Here is a 21,688-nt window from a genome sequence, read left to right as displayed (position 1 = left end):
TTAGACAGGATGTTCTTCTGGACGTCCTTCCTTCTGGATGTCCTTCCTTCCAGACAAAGCCACAGCAGAGAGGAGCCGAGGCAGAAGGGGCAGAGGCCCCCAGCTGTGGCAGTGGCAGGCGGAGGCTATGGTAAAGGTGCCAGGTGGGTGGGGACCACGGCAGAGGTGGCTGAAGCAGAGGAGGCCGCTGCCACAGCAGGACCTAAGGCCCTTGCATGAATTTCATGCATCAGGCCTCTAGTTACTAATAAGCTACTCTGCATTGCTTATTTATACTAAACTAGAGGCCCGGTGCACGGATTCATGCACCAGTGGGGTCCCTTGGCCTGGCCTGTGCCCTCTTGCAATCCGGGACCCCTTGGGGGATGTAAGAGAACCGATTTTGGCCCAATCACTGCAGGCCAGTCCAAGGGACCCCACTGGTACACGGATCACCGGACCTCTAGTATGCATGTAAGATCTTTGGTTAGTCTCTTCCTGCCCTCCCTCCTCCTCCCTTCCCTCTGAGATTCATCAGTCTGTTCCATGTTTCCATGCCTGTGCATTGAGGATCTGCCCCCTGGTGGTCAGTGAGCATCATAGCTACTGGTCGAATGGTCGAATGGTCACTTAGGCTTTTATATATATAGATTGTAGAAATCCCATGCATATACTAGGGCAGGGGTGGGCAAACTTTTTGACTCGAGGGCCACAATGGGTTCTTAAACTGGACCGGAGGGCCGGAACAAAAGCATGGATGGAGTGTTTGTGTGAACTAATATAAATTCAAAGTAAACATCATTACATAAAAGAGTACGGTCTTTTTTTTTTTTTTTTTTTTTTTTTTAGTTTTATCCATTTCAAATGGGCCGGATCCAGCCCGTGGACCATAGTTTGCCCACGGCTGTACTAGGTCTCATCCTTATAGCTCATCCTACTTTGGACTAGCCACCTTTCAACTGCTCAATAGCCACATCTGACTAGTGGCTACTGTATGGGACAGTGCAGATATAGAAAATTTCCATCACCATAGAAATTTTAGATAGTGCTGTGCTGAAAGACTAAACCAGCTATGGGAAGAAGAGTGACAGGTGAGAGCAGGATGAACTATAGGGTTATTGGAGCTAAGAATTACAGCAGAGCCCTGGCTGGTATTGCTTATTTGGTTTGGCATCATGTCCTGTGCACCGAAAGTTTGCTGGTTTGATTCCAGGTCAAGGTACATGTCTAGGTTTTGGGCTCAAACCCTAGTAGGGGGCATGCAAGAGGCAGCTGATTGATGTTTCACTCTTGTGTTGATAATTCTCTCCCCCCCATCCCTTTCTCTCTCTAAAAATCAATTTTCAAAAATCTTTAGAAAGAAAACAATTACAACAGAAATAGTAACTGCAAGGATTTTGATGTCTAGGTGGCCCCAGCCCTATCTCTAAGTGAAGATTAAAGTGGGTTTTTAAGAAAGGCCCAAGGCCCACACTTGCATAGTGAGTATAGTAATTATTCAAGGCATCTGCTGGTTGAGCTGCCTCCATCTTAGCTCTTCCAATCTATTTAAGGCAGAGGATGGGACAGAAGATCACCAAAGTCAAGTATGTCCTTTCAATAACAATTCTGGGTTTGCAATATAATTTGGTGAAGCAAATACAGAAACATGATCAAATTATGTCTGTCTGTGCCTGAGCAGGCATGTGTGTTTGTGTGTGTATTCATGGCTAGAGAGAAAAGAAGGGTCATGTGAGAAATACAGAAGTACTAACATGGCCACCAAAATCACCTCCTCATCAGTGGCCATTAGAACAGAAGAGAGTTGCCCTGGCTAGCATGCTCAGTGGTTAGAGTATAAGTCTGTGGACCAAGGAGTCTTGGGTTTGATTCTGGTCAAGGACACATACCTGGATTGTGGGTTTGTTCCCAGTCCTGGTTGGGGCATTTGTGGCTGCGGGAGGCAACTAATGGGTATGTCTCTCTCACAATGATGTTTATCTCTCTCTCTCCACCTCCCTCCCTCTCTTCCACTATCTAAAGAAAAAAAATCATTGGAAAAAGTATCCTTGGGAGAGGACTAACAACAACAAAAATAACAACAACAAAAAAAAAACAACACAAGGGAGCGGTAGAATCAAGGGCTCATTAAAAATCATGAACCAGGCCAGTGTGGCACAGTGGTTGAGTGTCAATCTATGAACCAGGAGGTCACATAATTCCTGGGTTGCAGGCTTGATCTCCTGTAGGGGGGCATGCAGGAGGCAGCCAATCCATGATTATCTCTCATCATTGATATTTCTATCTCTCTCACCCTCTCCCTTCCTCTCTGAAATCAATAAAAATATATTTTAAAAAAATTGTGAGCCATGAAGGAAACACCTTGAGTCTGAAAAGAACGAGATGATGGGTGTCTGGGCAGACAATTAGGTAGGAGAGAGAAATGATAATCAGAGGCATTCTCCAAAGACAAGAGCTGCCAACTCTACAGTGAGGATGCCACCCTAATCCCTAAATCAAGCTTAGTTCAGAATCCCACACAGGTTTGTGTGCAAAAGAATATAATTAGCCTCTCCTCCTCCTCTCTAGATCCTCATTCTCTGAGGTCTCCCTCAGATTCTGATAAGGGAGGCAGCAGAGTCAAAAGCACCTCATATATGGATTCAAATCCCTGTTCTCCCAATGACTCCAAAATTTATAGGGGTTTAAGACTGCCATCTGGTTGGAATGGGGATAAGGGACTAACTTTGACAATGCATTTACATAGCAAGACCCCAACTCATTTTTATTTAGAGTTTATTTATCTAAGACGGTTAAGAGTCAAAATAACCTGCTCACCCTCTGGTCCCACTATGGGCCTCAGTTTCAGTCTCAGTTTCCTCATCTACAAGGTGGGAATGCCTGTCTCATGTGGACTTGTCAGCTTTATCTATTCGGGGCAGGGGCATAACACCAGGAACTCAGAGTCCCCAACCAAACATTCATAGCTCAAGTGTTCTTCCTGCTGGGTTTCCTTTGATAGTGACTTACAGCTCCCTCCCCAACACCATTCACTCTACCAGCTCCAGCATTTAGTCACTCAACTCTCACTTATTAAGCAACAACTGGGTATTGGGTATTCCAAGATGAAAGGCACAGCCTTTCCACCTTAATTAGTTAGGGACTATTTGGGGTCCATCTACTTGGCACATACACCCTGGGTGACTGGGCTGGGTATTTGGTAGGCTCCCCTTGCCCTTAGGTACCATATATTGTGAATGGGTAGGGAATGGGTAGGGGCTGAGGACTCTGGCCTGTGGGATAAATAAATAAGAGATTTGGGGCAGGGGTAGAGGTACATGTTGCCCATCTAAAGCCTGGAATCAGACATTTGACAGGAAATTTCTCTGAACCTCAGATTCCTTATCTGTAAAATAATGCCTCTGTCACATCATGGGTTCCCACATGTGAAGTGTTTGGCAGACAGTGCAACAACAAATGTCAATTCTTTTCCCAACTTACTTCTCTCCACTACCCTCTTCCCCCAAATCTAAGATTAGGGAAGGAGCCAAGAACAGAAACTTGGTATTTTCTGACTGGAGAGTCACAGCACACTGTATGTGAATATCTCCCCATTCAGAATACCTCCATTCTTGGTCCAATGGATTGAGGGAGGCTAGTCCTATCCAGTTTTCAGGTCATTGTAACTAGTGCTGTATCTGTTTCCAGGTGCTATAGAACTCCTAGCAGCACCAGGTCACATACCTCCCATCCTTTTCTTTTTCTTTCTTGCCTTTCAGAGGCCCTGTCTCAGAGGCTGTTTTCTAGCTACAATACTTTTTATTTTACAGTTATTACCCAACCATCCACCAATCAAGTTTTCACATTGGCAACTGGCATCACCTGGAAAGCTGTTCTTTCTTTTAATCCTGAGATGGGCAGGTTTTCCTGGGCTGAGCCTCAATGTTGGAAGTCTGGGGTTTCTTTGCATTATAAAGGACTCCCGCCCTGGATAGCTGATTGGTGCTGGTACCAAAGCAGTCTAAATCCTAAATTCCAGTCTGAATTGGCTCATAGTGCCTGGCACCTTGTGGTTGCCTCTAGTGGGCACCTGTCAGGATGAGACACACGTGCCCATTCAGAGTATATTGTGTGTGCGAGGTGGGGGGGTCTGGTGGTGGGTAGGTGGCCTCTTTGGGCTTCTAAGGAGAAGAGGAATTGGGATGCCACGAGGCTTATGAATCTGTGCCTTCCAGCCCACCCCAGCTTCTGAAGGTGGCACAGCTCCCCCTCCCCATTTTTCCCTTTGAGAAGAAATGCTAAGGACAAAACTGGGTGGGGGCATAATGCTGCTCTAGTGAGTGGCTCCCACCCACTAGCCTCCCAACTATCTTCCTCCAACACTGCCACCCCTCCACTGCAACAAAGACACATCACTACACATTTTCAAAGTTATCAGAAGTCTCTTGGTCAATCAAGGAACGATTCTGATGACTCAAAAGGTGGAAGAGAGGCATCCAGAAAACGGTGAGAAATATTCTCTGGGAAAAAGCACAGCAAACCTTGCCCTGTGCATGCAAGGCTAAAAATTGTTTTCTTCCTGCTGGCTGCTTTTCTCTCTGTTCTAAAGAGAAGCTTCCAAGAATCAGCTAAATAAAGGGATCACACCAGAGGATGAGAGAGAATGCTAAACCAACAAAAACAAAGACCCTAATGAAACAGAGAGAGCCATGAAAATCCGCGGTTATCAAAACTTTGGCCGTATCTATTTATCATCGCTGCACACCCGGGCTCTGCGGAATATCATTCTGTTGATGTCACTTATCCTCAGCAAAATATTTACACATCCTTAAAAACGCCAGATGAGGGGGGCCGGCCTGCGCACCACAGCAAGCCGCAGCTCACGCCCAGTCGCTGAGTTCTGGGCAAATGGTGGGGTGGGGGCGAGAAGGAGGGTGGCTCCTGTGGGCACAGGTAGGAGCTATGGACAGTTCCCAGAACTCGGCCACCTGGCGCTGCGCCCTGCCCTGCCTACCTCTCTCCCACCTGACTCTGCAAGAATAGCCACATCCCTGATACGGTGTCAGCGCCACCCCCACCTCCCCCTGCCTTTCTCATTGATTAAGTTCTCAAACCATTGTTAAAGCCCGGTTGCTTTTCCCTGGAAAACTGGGCTGAATTCATTAAGCTTCCCCGTGCCACAAAAGGAATATTCATAAAAGTTTGGCAGGCAGAAAAGGAGGCTGACTTCATGCCACGGGGTGGGTGACAATTTGCTCCTCCAAAGCCACCTTTTTTCTCCACGCCCCATCCCTCTCTCCATCCATCCGTCGTGCCCCAAACCTACTCCAGGGACTTCCGATAGTGAAACACAAAGCAGCAGCTGTTTGGCAACATTTCTACCCCTCGCCGGCAACCGTGGTGGGATGCCATTTCCCCACCCAGGCGGAGCTTATCCGGAACAATAGTCGGGCTTTAAACAGCAAACAAGCAAACACACAGCGCACAAACCTGACCCTGAAAAAGCCAACGCGGCAAGAAGCAACAACTCCCTCCGCAGCAAAGGGCACCACGGAAACGCACGCAAAAAAATGCAGCGTGAACGCTGCCCAATGCTTAACATGGCAGAAAGCCCGAGCCAGTGTGGGCCACCCCGAATCTGAGCACTGGGGGGACAAGAGGGCTTCCTGGGCGCCTATGCACACTCACCCGGCTCCGGGAGGATGCGGGGCTGGCCAAGCGTCACAAAGGCGAGCCCAACGCGATCTGGCAAAACCCAACTTTCCACCCGGCTTGCCAGGGCCGCCAGATACGTCAACAGAATCCATCTTTCGAAGGGCCTGGAAGGCGCCGGTTTTCTGGGCTGGGGCAGAGCCGCAGAGCCAGAGGCAGCCCCGTGCGGTGCCTGGGCGCGGAGTTCACCGTGCGCCACCCTCTGCGTCCTGTGCCAGCGATGGTGGCTGCCAGAAACCCACTTCGGGTGCCCCCTCCCCGCTGGCCTGCGCCGCCTCCCTGGCCCCGCTGGCAAGTGCGCAGCACCGGGAGCGGGAGCGGGGCCCAGATACACCGCACTGGTAGCGGCCTCCGCCAGCATCCCCGCCTCCGCCCCCGCCCGGCCCTTCCCGCTGGCCCGGGCTTCAGGGTGCCGTCCTGCCCCCGCGAGCAGGCCCCTCCCAGGGCGCGGGGCCCCGCCAGGCGCTCCCAGTCCGGCGCGCCCCCTGCGTCCCAAGGCAGGTCGGCACTGGGAGGGCGAGGGGGGACCCCAGCCCGCACGGGGGCGCCGCGGCCGCTACCTCGCTATTGCAGCCGCCGCCTCCAGGAAGCCGCGGGGTGGTCACGGGTGCGGGAACTCTCCGGTCTGGCCTCGCCGCCCGCCTCCTGAAGGGGGTGCGTAGCCGTGGGAGCCGCCGTCGCTGCTGTCACCGAGCTGCTGTCGCCGCCACCGCTGCCGATTGTGCGTGAGCGTGTGTGCGCCTCTGTCCGGGCGAGTGTGTGACTGCGTGCAGCGCCCAGGCTTTACTATATACACCAAGGGGTGGGAGGAGGCGGGGAAGGGGAGGGCTTGGGGGAGGTGGCGGAGGAGGGGGAGCAGGAGGGGGGCGAAAGGGTACCCAAAGAGGCTGTGGCGGAGGAGGGACAGGTGATCTAGCCCATGGGGAGGGCGTGGCTGTAGGTGGCTTGGATTGGTAGCAGGAAGAGGCTCTGGGGCTCTGGGTGGGAGTGGCCGGTGGGACGCCAGGGAAAGCCAGTGGAGCACGACCCTGTCACCTCCCAGCAGGCTAGGGACCATTCCAGACCCCAGGATGGAGAGGAGAGAGAACAGAGCCCAGGAGGGAGGAAGTGTCTGGCTGATGAAGGTGGGAGAAGTGGGAAGGGTCCAGCGATGACATTCTAAAATGCCAATTGTGATACATGTCGAAGACCCTCCTCACAAGGTGTGAGATTATTAAAGGCAATATTAGTCCACGGACATAATTTCATTTCCACATAATTGCTTTAGAGGCAATTCATTTATTAATCTAACATTTATTAAGCACCTAGTATTTGCCAGACACTGAGCTAAGAACTGGAGTTACAGAGATGATGGATATATGGTCCCTAACCAGTATATAAATAATAAGTATCATTACTACTATTGATCATTTTAAAACAAAATAGAAAATCAAATACTATAAATGTTTTAACAGTGCAAAGGAAGTAACTACATTGGTTTAATTAATCCCTAAAGATGTAAAGATTATTTTTCTGCTCATCAAAACAGGATGAAGATTTTTGAGAGAATGGCAGAGCAGAAATTACTTTAATCAGAGCAGAAAGCCGTCCCAATGCTGTGAGTAGTAACCATGACTTAACCTCTTGTAGAAGTGGGATGGCCAAACAGAAATACATAGAGAGCAGCCTGGCAAGTTTATAATTAATATGGGAACCTTAACTTGTGTTTAAAAGGCTCTATTCTAGCCTTGTTGTGTTATGAGCATAATGTGGTAGAAAGAAGGGCCTCACTATGACTTTCGTGCACACGTTGCCTTTGTGGACCCCTTCCTCCATAAAAAAGTAAAAATTACATTTTTTAATTGCATTGTTGTAAAGATAAATATATTAATATTATATATTAAAACATTTTCTTCAACCTAAAAGATCACTTTTTCTTCTGATTTTAAATGAAATTAAAACATTCCCATGGGCCCCTAAAAGCTTTGTGAGCCTCAGGCACTGTGCCTACTGCCCCAACAGAGAAGTCAGCCCTATTGATATCATTTCTTAATACTAAATTTTCTCTTATGAAAAAGAAGAATCAAATTAAGAAGTGCCCAATCAATATAAGAGCAGAAAGACACACAGTGCAAGTTTAAGAATTGATAATAATGAACATCAGCAGAAAGGACCAGTTCCTACTTTTTTTCAATCAAGCTCTTGAGTTTTAATTATTTATTTTTCAAAATATGTTTTTGTTGATTTCAGAGAGGAAGGGAGAGGGAGAGAGATAGAACATCAATGATGAGAGAGAATCATTGGTTAGCTGCCTCCTGCACTCCTGATACTGGGAATGAGCCCACAATCCAGGCATGGTCCCTAACTGAGAATCCAACAGTGACCTTCTGGTTCATGGGTCAATGTTTAATCACTGAGCCACACAGGCCTGGCCAAGCCATTGGGTTTTGAATGAGCTGTGAGTAACTAATGATACTTATGGAGTTATTTGTTTGTGAATGTCTTCAACCACTTCAATAACCACAGACTTCCTCTATGGATCTCATAACTGTTCTGATCAGGTATGTGAGGGCTCAGTTACCAGGATGTAGCCTGAATACAACTAAAGACATAGCTAGGCAATTATAATAGGGCAAGTTCATGGATGAAAGATCCATAAAGGTTTTGTGTGTGTTGAGGAGCATGTGTGTAAAAGGTAGGGATTGATACCCTGGAAAGCAATTACTAGCTTATTTCTTTTGTTGGCCTCATCACAACCCTGGGTTCATGTTTGAACCTCACTGGCAATTGTGATTCATATTTGATGCCCTTTGAAATGCTTATGTTTTTAGGAAATACTATATTGATTCAGATTAATGCATAATAAATAGGTATCATGGACCCCATTCCCAAAGAAATGTACAGTGGCACCCCTCTGTATTTTCATAATGGCTGCCTTTGCAGAGAGAAGAGAAAAAGAGGATTCCAGGAAGAGAGGATCTGGATTGGGATAAAGGAGATGTTTTGGGACAGAATAAAGACATTAATATGGAAGAATTGTGTTCATACAGTTAAAGGGATGACTAAGAAAATGGAGGTAAGAAAGGATATACCCAACAGAAGAAAACAACAACAACAAAATTTCCAGAGTTGCTCAGGGTGATTTTTGAGATATGTAATTCTAATATTTTGTGATTTTAAATTAGGACTGAAGAAATTTTCTATTTCAGGTCTCATTCTTTTATATCTATTCTGCTTCTCTAATATAGCATCTTCTCAAAATCTAGTTTTCAACATACTTGTCATGTAGATGGATCATTCACTCATTTATCCAATAATCATCATTTAAGCACCTGCTGTATGGCAGTCACTGAGCTAAGGACTGTGATTAGTGAGATGGTTAATGGAGGGTTGTTGACCCCAAGGAGCTCACAGACCAGTAAATAAAGTGTTAATAATACAATGTGACACCATGTGGTACATGAGGAGTTAAAAATGGCTCAGATGGACACCAAAGGAGGGGCCTATTCCTGTACTTGGAAGGGGTAGGGAATGGCATGAGGGCAGTAGAAAAGATTGTACATGGAGGGTGACAAGAGTTGAGCATTGAGAGATGAACAAGAGTTTTTGAAAGTGAGGGAAAGCCATTACAAGTGAAGGGAATGGCAGGCACCAAAGCTTGGATACAAAGGTGGCTGCAAATATTTTGGGAGGCTGCTAGAGTAGTCTGTGAAGAATTGTGGTGGGGGTGGGGACAGGGGAAGGTAGAGGTCATTTGAGATTCCCTGGTCTGTCCTGTAAAGGAGCTTTTTGTAGTCAGTGGGGAGTCATTGAAGGACTTGAAGCAAGGGAGTGAGTGACCAGGAAAGATTTGGGTTGAGGAATGATCACTCTGATGGTGGGTGTGAAGTGCTGATAGGAGAGAGGTAAGGTTGGCAGCATGGAGACCAGGTGAGAGAGACTGTGGCAATGATCCCAGTTGAATCAAGGCAGTGTCAACAGAGATGAAGGGTTCGAACTTGACTCAAGTGGTACTCAGGACATACGATCAACAGGAATAATGATGGAGGAAATACGGTGACTTACATCTGGCTTTCTGAATCATATGACAAGGTGGTTGTGGGTGTGGTCAGTGAGATACAGGTCCCTGGGAAGAGAATTAGATTTGTAGCTGGAAATGATGAATGTCATAGGTTCCCCCAGAAGCCAATCCTGAAACGAAGATTCAAGTGCAGAAAGTTGATTTGTAAGGTGAAGGAAACAGTGGTAGGGATGTGGGAAAGGGAAACAGAAGGATGACAGCCAATAGAGGGTATGTAATCAAGGCCAATTACTACCATGAGCAAGTGGAGGTTAATCTTACAGACAAACTCTTGGACATGATACAAAACACTCACTTCAGAATTGTCCCACTCAGAGGGTGATGATTTTTTGGCAATTTCAACCTGCCACCCAGTATTGGCAGAGAGTCTTTTTCAGGTATAGGGAAAGGATACTGGTTGGCAGCTTCAATATCTGTGGAGCATGTTGAAATGGTAGCAATTTAAAAAAGAAAAGAAAAGAAATGGTAGCATCCAAAGGATGTGGGTAGTGCACCCACCAATGTGTGCTCCAGGGAGTTTTGGTTAGTACATCTTTTTAAAAAATATATATATTTTATTGATTTTTACAGAGAGGAAGGGAGAGGGATAGAGAGTTAGAAACACTGATGAGAGAGAAACATCAATCAACTGCCTGCAGCACACCCTCTACTGGGGATGTGCCAGCAACCAAGGTACATGCCCTTGACTGGAATCGAACCTAGGACCCTTCAGTCCGCAGGCAGATGCTCTATCCCAGGGGTGGGCAAACTTTTTGACTCGAGAGCCACAATGGGTTCTTAAACTGGACCGGAGGGCCGGAACAAAAGCATGGATGGAGTGTTTGTGTGAACTAATATAAATTCAAAGTAAACATCATTACATAAAAGGTAAAGTCTTTTTTTTTTTTTTTTTTTTTTTTTTAGTTTTATTCATTTCAAACAGGCCGGATCCGGCCTGCGGGCTGTAGTTTGCCCACGGCTGCTCTATCCACTGAGCCAAACCGGTTAAGGCTGGTTAGTACATCTTGAGTTGAAAGTATATCTTGGGTAGTCACAGAGAGAAGTCCAGTAGGCATTTGCAAGAACAGGCCTGGAGTTCAAAATCTAAGCTGGAGACCTAGATTTGGAAGCCATTAAGTCCTGGGTGTTAGCTGAACCAGTGGGTATTGATGAGCTCTGCAGAAGACATATGTGACTTAAGTTGATGGCTGAGCCCATCACCCTTGGCCATGCCAACATGATTTGATCTGATCTGATCTGATCTGCATGAGAATCATTGTGAATTTCTCTAGGAGTTCCTAGAACCCTTGAAGGTGTAATGCCAATTTAGTGCTCATGGGTATGAATGTCTTTGGGGGAAATGGTCCATTGCTTTCACAAAATTCTTAAGGGGTCTATATTTTACTGAAGCTGAATATTTAAAATAGAAATTCTTTTAAAAAATTTTAATGGTCAGTCATATTTACTAGATGATTGAGTGACTGAATGCAGGTGGACATTTGAACACATAATCACAATGAAAAAGGGTTGATTCTGGAAAAAATGCAAAGGGTAATTAAAACACAGAGGACTGAAATCAAACCTAGGCTTAGGGAAAGAGAATGGAAAACATTCAGAGGAACAGTCCAGCAAGAAAAACATTTTAAAATTATTATATTTAAGGATGGCATTTTTAGCTAAGGAATTTTCAAAGCCTGTGGGGTAAGAGAAAGATTTTAATCATTTTGATAGAATGGAGACTTCTAATGTGAACTGTATTATGCCATGATTTTATATATGAACTGGCCCTTCTCTGCACTCGTTTCTTTTAGTCCAGTTGTAATTCTGTCTAGTCTTACAGCCAGGAGAGCATTTGATTTCAAAGGATTGTGAGAAATTGTCAAAGTGTCAAAGGCTCATTATGAAGGGCTCTGCTTGTGGCTGCCCCATTCTGCATTTCCCATTCCTCTTTCCTAACGGAACCACAATGTTGTTCAGATATCCATCCCTTTCCTACAAAGCCATATACTTTAGAAGTTAATCCTAGCTTTAGTATGGGGTCTATTTGATCTGCAACAGATGGCATCCCTCCCACTATAATTTGGACCAAATAGACCAGAGAAGAGATTTTTCTGGGAGTATCATGGGTAAGTTCTTTATAGGAGAGCCACCCTCCCTCTCCCAATGAACAAGAAGATAATGAAACCCCATTTGGAACTGTCAGTAAAAACATGATGCAGGTGTCCATATACTTGATTATATAAACTGGTGCACTACTGAAGGTAAAAGGGGTTGATATTACTAATTATGTAAGGGCCTAAGGCATAAACTGGGTATTCAAAGCAAACCAGGATGGTTGATAACTATGATGGCAGGAGCAGGCTTAGGAGAGACCTGATGCTCTCAAGGCAGAACAACAAAAATAGGCAAAGAATCTGGAACTCTGATGATGTTATTGAACTGCTAGAACAAGCAACCATTTCTAAAGCCACCTGAACTTGTACTTCCTGTTACATAAACTATTACACTGCTTTCTAGATTAAGTTTCTTTGAGTCAGGTCTCTATTGCTTGCAATTAAAAGCATCCTAAGACATGCATGAAGTTGCAGGATTGCTTTTACTTTGGTTTGGTTTAGTCCCAGATGGGGTGAGGACTTTATGGATTCAAAAGATCTAACAAAAACAAGTGAAAGGAGGAAGTAGGTCAGGAATTGATATTTTAATCCGACTTTCAAGACAAGGGAAGGAAATCATCTAAGCTACCATGTGGTTGCACTGAATCTGGAAGGTACTGCACTTGGCAGTTTTCATTTGAGCAGCGCCTTGGAGGCACACTCTTGCCTCTGACAAAGGCTGATTCCTATGCCCAAGGTCAGGAGAATTTCTTTCTATTTCCTGCTCTCTCACTGCTCTGAGTGGCTTTGAACCAGCTGCTTCTCTCTGTGGACTTGGATCCCTCATACCAGGAGCAGCCGTCTTCCCCCTGATGCCATGTCCGGTCTTTCTGACTTGACTTGTAAGTAAGTCCTTGATGTACATCTCCCACAGAACCTACCTCAGTTCTCTCTGCAGGGGGCCCTCAATAAGTCATGGTTAAATTCACAATGATCTCCCCTCACATCTGGGGTCTCTTACTCCTAAGGAGATTCAATATCCCTTATCTTGTTCAAGTCTTATAACCCTCACATGTACCTTCCTTTTCTGTGTGGAGGGAGGCTGTGGACAGAGATGGGTTTGGGGTTGAAGCCATGTGACTGTCACCTGAGGCTATCAGGGTTGTCCAATCAATGGAGAGCCCTGCACAAGTCAAGTGAGAAGCCAGGTTGCATGAGACAGAGTGGAAACCATATAGGTCACCAAGAAAGGACCAGAAACAAAAATAATAGCCTGGAAGAGATTTGGAGTCAGGGACATGAAATAATAAGGCAGTGGATTTTGGTTAAGTTGAAAATAGACCCAGATTTGGTTTGGGAGAGCTGAATTATTTTGCCAGATGGTATAACAATGCCACCTATGGCATGAGTGCAGTTGAAATATGGGCACATCAAGGACCAAGGCTCAGAGATGACCCCTCTCAAAGGAGGGTGGGCAGGAGAACTGTACACACACACACACACACACACACACACACTTTCACACACTAACACACACACACACACCTTTACACATGTCAAGTCCTGTTCTCTTTCTGGCGTCAGGGTTACTTTTACCTATCTTCAAAATTCATTCACAAAGGAGCCAGACTGATCTCCCAATAAGAAAGCAAAAATCGGCGAAGCTGCTCTGGAGTTATGCCCTGGAGTGACAATGAGAATATTGTCCAAAACAATCATTAAAAATAGCTGCTGAGACACTCTATGTAAAGGGGACAACAAGCAGTGGCCTTAAATATCCCCAGTCACCAAAACTACAGTCCCCCGTGTCAGACACTGTGATGAGGGCAAGAGTCCATCTCTGCAGTTTTTTAGAAGAGCTGTTGAGGACTTTCTCAGCCATCAAGCCCATCCACTGCTGGAAATGATTAACTCTCCCATAGATACACCCTATCTGATCTTGCTAGCACACAGTGTATAAACAAAGGAGAATGTGGTCGTTAATTTCACAAATGGTCCCTGTCACAAAATGCACTGCATGTTCCCGAAACCTTCAGTGTGTGGGTGATGGGCAAGTTTTGTCCTGAGTCATGCATGGCAGGTTTCTCCAATGTTATTGACAAGGTTTCTCATACTACAATTATAAGAAGTGGGAGGAGTTGCAAGGTCACTTTTGTAATAGGACATCAATGTATAACACAGATAGGACTTAAATCATGTCATTTTTTGCAGTTAAGATAATTTCCCAAGTTATAAAATTTTATTTTTTCCATTTAAAATCATTTAAAATTTTCAATTACAGTTTACATTCAATATTATTTTGTATTAATTTCAGGTATATAGCATAGTGTTTACACAATCATATACTTTACATAATCATATACTGATATTTCCAGTACCCACCTGGCACCATACATAGTTATTACAATGTTATTGACTATATTTCCTATGCTGTACTTTATATCCCCATGATTATTCTGTAACAACTAATCTGTACTTCTTAATCCCTTCACCTTTTAAACCCATCTTCCAACCCCTTTCCCATCTGGCAATTGTCAAAATGTTCTCGTATCTATGAGTCTGTTTAGAAAGTTATGATTGGAAAAATTTTATAGAAGGAGAAAAAGAGAGCATGAGTAAAACCTCTCTTGCTAGGATGGCTAGCAGTTTTTATTGCTGTCCTTTTCATTTGTGGCCTCCCTGTGCCAGGTAAACATCCAAGTCCTCTCATGAGACTTCTTCCTGTCAGCCCCTGCTACCTCAGCTCCTCCCAAGGGGAATCCTGATGCTCTTCACTCCCAGGATGATTCCTGCCCAATTTCTGAGCCAGACCACCCGTGTGTTGGATCTGAGATGAAGCTTGCCTCTCCCATTACAGCTCCTCGTGTTCCTGAGGCATCACTCAACCACCGAGCTATAGTGTTCTCCAGTTGTCCTCTTCATGACCTTCCCCCACATTGGCCCAGCCCTAAGAGTAAGATTTTGGGTCTGTTTCTCTTCATAGCTCTCATGTCTTCCTTTGGAAATGTAGTTCCACCACCTAAACTCACTCACCAAAATGTCCCCATCAGTCTCTGAAGCTCACATAGCAGTCTGCATGGATAAAGTTGGTTTCTCATTCACTGATGTTCTGCCTTGAAGGAACTGCCCCAAAACTTGACAGGAGTGTTGCACAAATTCCAATCACCATCATCCTGGATTATCTCTTTCACCCCTTCTATTAGATGAGTCCTCATTAGAGATTTATAGTGATTGCTTTTCTTTTAAGAACAAATATTTTATTTGCAAATAGAGGTGACCTTTTGAAAATTACAATATTATTGCTTTATAATTTATTCACGGTTAAAATGGAAATACTGTAGAGTGCGTATAATTTATTCCTTTAAAAAAGATTTTTCATTATAAGTAAATTTCATTAAAAATTAAATATAAGTGTAAAAAGTTATTTTATCTCCATGATAAACATTCAGCTATAACCACTCTCAATGATCTGTATGTTCCCTTCAAGTTTTTCTCTTTATAGCATTTACCCAAGTGATATAGTATTACCCATGATTTTAGTCCTGCTTTTATCTTTTAATAACTTCCATTGATAAGCATTTTCCATAGCATTCTAATAATATTACATAATCAGAGTAAACATTATCAATGGTTCAATAAACAATTTCATTAAGTGGATCCATCACCATAAAACTTAGCTTTTCCTCTACTGTTGGAAGTGTGGGCTATTTCCAAATTCTGCTGTTGTAAAGAACTCTACAATTGTATATATTGATGTTCCCCATTAATAAGTTTTCAAAATAAATATACAGCTGTAATACTTCTGGGGCAGATGCAGAAACATTTGCATGTTGCCAATCTGATCTTAAAAAGGATGTTCCTCTTATAACTCTAAATATGAGTTCTGGCAGTACTTGCCTTATGGATACTCACCAGCCTAGGCCAAAATATTTCTCATTTTGTACTAAACTATATTTCACTGATAACTGTGGAGGCAAGCCATTTTTATGTTTGTGTTTTCTATTTACATACTTAAAGGAATTATCAGTTTATTACTTTCACTCACTTATTAATTAAATCATAGTGTTTGCATTTTATTTATGTGTCTATTATTTAAAACAAAATAAATGTATGTCATAACAATAACAAATAAATCCCAGAAGCGGGATTACTGGATCACCTGGTAGTTCCATTTTTAATTTTTTTAAGAACCTCCATACTGTTTTTCATAATCTCTGTACCAATTTACATTCTCACCAACAGCATACAGGGTTCCCTTTTCTCTATAACCTGCTCAATATTTGTTATCTCTTGTCCTTTTTATAATAGCTGTCTTAAGAGGTGTGAGGTGCTATCTCACTGTGGTTTTGATTTGCATTTCTCTGATGATTAGTGATGTTGTGCACCTTTTCACATACCTGTTGGCTACTTATATGTCTGTTTTGGATGTCTATTTAGGTCGTTTTACCCATTTTAAAATTGGGTTGTTTGTGTGTGTTTTGGGTTGTTTTTGTTTGTTAGTTTTTTTGCTATTCACTTGTATGAGGTCCTCATATATTTTGGAATATATATATATATATATATATATATATATATATATATATATATATATAAAAGGCTAAGTGACTGGCCAACTGGCTGGTAGGTATGATGCACACCAACCACCAAGGGGAAGACACAAGACACTCAATGCAGGAGCTTCCCAGCAACAGCAATTTTGCAGGGTGCCCTCTCACACTCTGGAACCCCTGGGGGATGTCAGACTGCCAGTTTCAGCCCAATCCCCGCAGGCCAGACAGAGAGACCCCACCTGCCAGAGGGACCCTGCTCACTCTGCAGACATCTTTTGAGCCCGGCGCCACCCCAGTTGTGGCCGGCCAGGGAGGGACTGTGGGAGGTTGGCTCTAGGGCGTGTCTGGCCCATCTTGCCCAGTACCAGCCCGTCTTGCCCAGTTCTGCCCCACTGGCCATGTTCTAATTAATTTCCTTTCAATGTGCATGAATCCATGCACCAGGCTTCTAGTATTATAAACCATCTTAGATAGATGGTTTGACAATATTTTTCTTCCATTCCATAGGTTACCCTTTCATTTTGTTGGTTGTTTCTTTTGCTGTCTAGAAGCTTTTTAGTTTGATGTAGTCCCATTTGTTTATTTTTGTTTTGTTGTACATCTAAAAAATCATTACCAAGACCAATGTCAAGGAGCTTCATCCCTATGTTTTCTTGTAAGAGTTTTATGGTTTCATAACTTGCATTTAAGTCTTTAATCTCTTTTGAGTTAATTTGTGTATATGGTGTAAGATTTTATCCTTTTACATATCCAGTTTTCCCAGCACCATTTTTTCAAGAGACTATCCTTTCCCATTATGTATTCTTGGTTCCCCTGTCAGAGATTAGTTGTGTGTATATGTGTGGATTTATTTCTGGGCTCTCTATTAAGTTACATTGGTCTTTGTGTTTTTATGCCAATATCATACTGTTTTGATTACTGCAGCTTAGAAATACAGTTTGAAACCAGAAAGTATCATGCCTCCAGCTTTGTTCTTCTTGCTTAAGATTGCTTTGGCTATTTGGGGTCTTTTTGCTATTTGGGTTTCATTTATCCCTGGGATGCAAGGATGACTCAACATACTGAAATCAATAAATGTAATACACTACATTAACAGAATAAAGGATAAAAACCATATGACCGTGTCAATAGATGTAGAAAAAGTATTTGACAAAATTCAACATCCTTTCATGATAAAATCTCTCAACAAATCAGGTATAGAAAGAATGTACCTCAACCTAATAAAGGTCATATATGACAAGTGTACAGCTAATATCATACAAAACAGTGCATGATTAGGGAAAACATGAGGGTGCCCTCACCACTTCTATTCAACATAGTACAAGCCCTAGCTAGAGCAATTAGGCTAGAAAAAGAAATAAAATGCATCCAAATTTGAAATGAAGAAATTGTCTGTTTGTAGATAACATGGTACTCTATATAGAAAACCCTGAAGAATCCACCAAAAAAAAAAAAAAAAAAGGAAAAGAAACACCCACCACAAAACAACTGTTAGAACTAATAAACAAATTTAGTAAAGTTTCAAGATACAAAATCAATATACAAAAATCAGTTGTGTTTCTATACATCAATGATGAACTAACTGAAAACATCATTAGAATTGATGTTCCCTGATAATTAATGCATCATTTCTTTCTTGCTGCTTTCAAGATTTTATCTTTGCCTTTAGTTTTCAGAGGTATAACTATGATGTGCTGGTATGAATTTCTTTGCATTTGTCCTGTTTGGGGTTTGCTCAGATTCATGTACCTGTGTGTTTTCTTTTGCTAAATTTGGGGTATTTTACATCATTATTTCTTCTAATATTTTTTTAGCCCCAATCTTTTTCTCTTCCTCTGCTACGCTAATATGATTTTTTCTTATTGTTCCACAAGACCCCAAAAATCTGTTCATTTTTTTCTAATCTATTTTCTGTCTCTTTCTGATTGGATACATTTTATTTACATGATCACAGTTCATTGATTCTATCTGCTGATTAAGTTGCTTAACTATTGAGTTCATCAAACAGGTTTAAAATTTGGGGTGTTAGCCCAGCCTGTGTGGCCCAGTGGTTGAGCATGAACCTATGAGCCAGGAGGTCACAGTTCCATTCCAGGCCAGGGCACATGCCTCAGTTGTGGGTTTAATCCCTAGTAGGGGGGCGTGCGAGAAGCAGCTGATTAATGATTCTCTCTCATCATTGATTATTTCTTTTTCTCCCTCTCCCTTCCTCTATAAAATCAATAAAAATAATTAAAGGTTGGGGTGCATATATGCACCTCTATGTTCATAGCAGCACAATTCACCATAGCTAGAATCTGGAAACAGCCTAAGTGCCCATCAGTAGATGAATGGATTAGAAAACTGTGGTACATCTACACGATGGAATACTATGCTGCTGTAAAAAGGAAGGAACTCTTACCATTTGCAACGGCATGGATGGAACTGGAGAGCATTATGCTAAGTGAAATAAGCCAGTCAATGAAGGAAAAATACCACATGATCTCACTCATTCATGGATAATAGAGATCATTATAAACTTTTGAACAATAATAGATACAGAGGCAGAGCTGCCTCAAACAGATTGTTAAACTGCAGTGGGAAGGCCGGGGAGGGGTGGGGGGCAGGAGGTATGGGGGTAAGAGATCAACCAAAGGACTTGTATGCATGCATATAAGCATAACTAATGGACATAAGACACTGGGGGGTAGGGGAGGCCAGGGGATTGTCAAGGGCGGGGGAAAAAAAGGGACACATATGTAATACCCTTTGTAATACTGTAAGCAATAAAAAAAATTTAAAAAAGTAATTAAAGGTTAAGGTATTTTTTGGTTAGAAGATTTCAATTTCATCCTTTTTCAGAGCTCATTTTCTTTTCTGAAATTTTCTGTATTTTCATTTATTTCAAGAGAATTTGCTATTGCTTGTTGAAGGGTTTTTGTTTGTTTGTTTTTTGTTTTGTTTTGTTTTTTTTTGTTATGGTTACTTTAAAGTCCTTGTCAGATAACTCCAACATCTGATTCATCACTGTGTTGGCATCAGTTAATTGTCTTTTTTCAGTGAAGTTGTGATTTTCCTGGCTCTTGATTTTGCAATTTTATCCTGGATATTTGTACTATTATGCTGTGAGACTCTAGGTCTGATTTAAGTATTTTGTTTTATCAGGTAGTCACCTGTTTAGGTTTAGCATGCAGGTCCTAACCTACTTTTATGGAGTATGGTTTGAATAATAACTTACTTTTCAGAGACTTTGCAGTATTTTTGTGTGTGCTTGGTTTATCTGGTGCTGTTGGGACTCTCACTGGTCTCTGGTGGTGCTGCCTAAGGGGTTGCCCTAGGCAGGGCCAGTTGATGTCTCTGGCCCATAGAGATGAAGATTGTTTCCTAGGCAAGATAGCTTCTTGGGTGTGGTAGAATCTCTCTTGCCAGTGCCAATATGCCACTCGGTGTCTTCCAGCAAGGGAGTCTTAGGTCTGGCAAAGGAGGAAAGTACTTCCTTTAGCCGACCTATTCCTCTTGCCAGTGTTGTCAGGCTCACCTAGTGTTATCAGAGGGCCTACTGCTTGATCTGGTAGAGAAATGAGCCTACCTGGACAGACCTGTGTTGTTAAGTTGGGGGTCTGGGATTGCAAGGCCTGGGTTGCCTTCTTTGATTGGTGGTGGTTGTGGTGGGGGGTGCATATAAGACATCCTACTGCTGTGTCATTCTTTCTGTCCTGGGATCCCAAACTAGCTTGCCTTCCTCTCCCTACCTTTCAGAGTACTCCCTTGGTGGCCTCTTAAGCTCTTTCCAGAGTTCACAGTTGTACTTAGCAGGGGGTGTAGGGAAAATGGGTCTAAACCATCTTGTCCACACAAAAAATTCTTTAAAATGTTTAATTCTTTAAGACTAAATAATAATTGAAAAAATGATCATTGCAATTATTATATGATTGATATGAAAAGTAATTTTGGCATAGAAATAAAGTGCATTTTAAAAAATGATCTGCTCCAGGTGTCAAATATACTAGCTATGCCACTGAGAGTGAACAAAGTGAAAGGAGAGATTAGAAAGATTGTTAAGAAGGGCCTTAAAGCCAAGGGTAGAAAAAGTGTTAAGAAGCTGAGAGAGGTTATTATTACATTTGTTTTATGATGAGATTAGAAACCAGAGGATCTGAAGCATTAGGTTGCTTGCCCAAAATTGCTTTGGCATTTGGCTGTAGGACGGTTGCAGAATTCAGGATTATGACATTCCAAGACCATGGTAACAGCACACTGTTTCCCAGGATGCTGCTTTCAAACTCCAAACACACCATTTGCTGGAAGATATACTAAAAAAGTCAAGTAGCTTTTGCTTATCTGGCAAATAAACAAAAAGTTTCGAAGAAGTAAATGTTTACTAAATTTGACTAGTATTAAATGTCTGCTATTAATTGTCTCTTAATCATCCTGTTTCGAGGGGGTTTAAGTAATGTTCATTAATTCATTTCAAGGTAATAACCAAGAAAGTGTTTAATCCTAGAGGGAGAGTATTAAATTATAATTGGCATTTGTATAAGTTTGTAAAACTCTTTTTTATATCTTTCTTTAAGCTGCTGACTTCTAGAATTTATTCATAACAATTTTTTTACATAATCAACAACATATATCAAAATTTTATTTTTTTATTAAAACCTTGAAGAAGTTGGTATTCTAGAAATAGCTTTGAGATAAGAGAATGAGGAAGTTATGGGAGTAAAGGGTTGGCTTTGAACACCTAAACCAGTGAAAGGTAGCACTTGCTTAAATCATTCTTATATACTTGCAAATCAAAAAGCATATATAACAACTAATATTTGATGCTGGAGAAAGAATGCAAAATGAATCACATAAGGTCCAATTTATGTTAGTAAAAGAAGACTCAAAAGTGTGGGGTAGAACATGAAAAAGCAAAAGCATGTAAAGTCTACATTTTATGCACTTGAAGAAGCATAGTCAAAAGATATATTTTCTCCTTTTTAATCTTTTATTTTATTTTTTTAAATTTTCTTTCCTTTTATTCTTTTATGGTATAAAAATTTCTTATATGTCACTTTTCTTTGATTTTCATTTGCCTGTGGTCACTCCCATATAAGCTAAAACTTTGTTCCTAATAGTATATACAGGATTTCAGATAAAAGTTGACCACTTTCTCATTAAATGTGTTTGAGTCTTTTATTAGATCTCTCTATATAATGATATCTATATCGCTCGATTTTTCAGAGTCAATTTTAATTTTTAATTTTACTTTTTTAGAGAGAGTGGAAGGGATGGATAGAGACACACAGAGAGAAACATAGATGTGAGAGAGACACATCGATTGGTTGTGTCCCATACATGCCCCGGTCGCCGGCAAC

General features: G+C 42.4%; 1 protein-coding gene across 3 annotated transcripts in view; it reads right to left on the bottom strand.

Annotated features, from left to right (window-relative positions):
* RAI2 (retinoic acid induced 2) overlaps positions 1-6,445 on the bottom strand; it is a 68,485-nt gene extending 62,040 nt beyond the window's left edge. For 2 of the 3 annotated variants that reach the window (XM_059680584.1, XM_059680588.1), the window contains exon 1: positions 5,647-6,035. The gene's annotated coding sequence lies outside the window, so the exon portion shown is untranslated. Of the gene's footprint in view, positions 1-5,646; positions 6,036-6,230 lie in introns of those variants that run through there. The other variant, XM_059680585.1, reaches the window with a different exon arrangement.
* Between the last annotated feature and the right edge of the window lie 15,243 nt (positions 6,446-21,688).

The sequence above is a fragment of the Myotis daubentonii genome, chromosome X, assembly GCF_963259705.1.
Source record: "Myotis daubentonii chromosome X, mMyoDau2.1, whole genome shotgun sequence".
Taxonomy (NCBI): Eukaryota; Metazoa; Chordata; class Mammalia; order Chiroptera; family Vespertilionidae; genus Myotis; species Myotis daubentonii.
The sequence above is the reverse complement of the archived record's forward strand: the minus strand, read 5'-3'. Positions and strand labels throughout refer to the sequence as shown.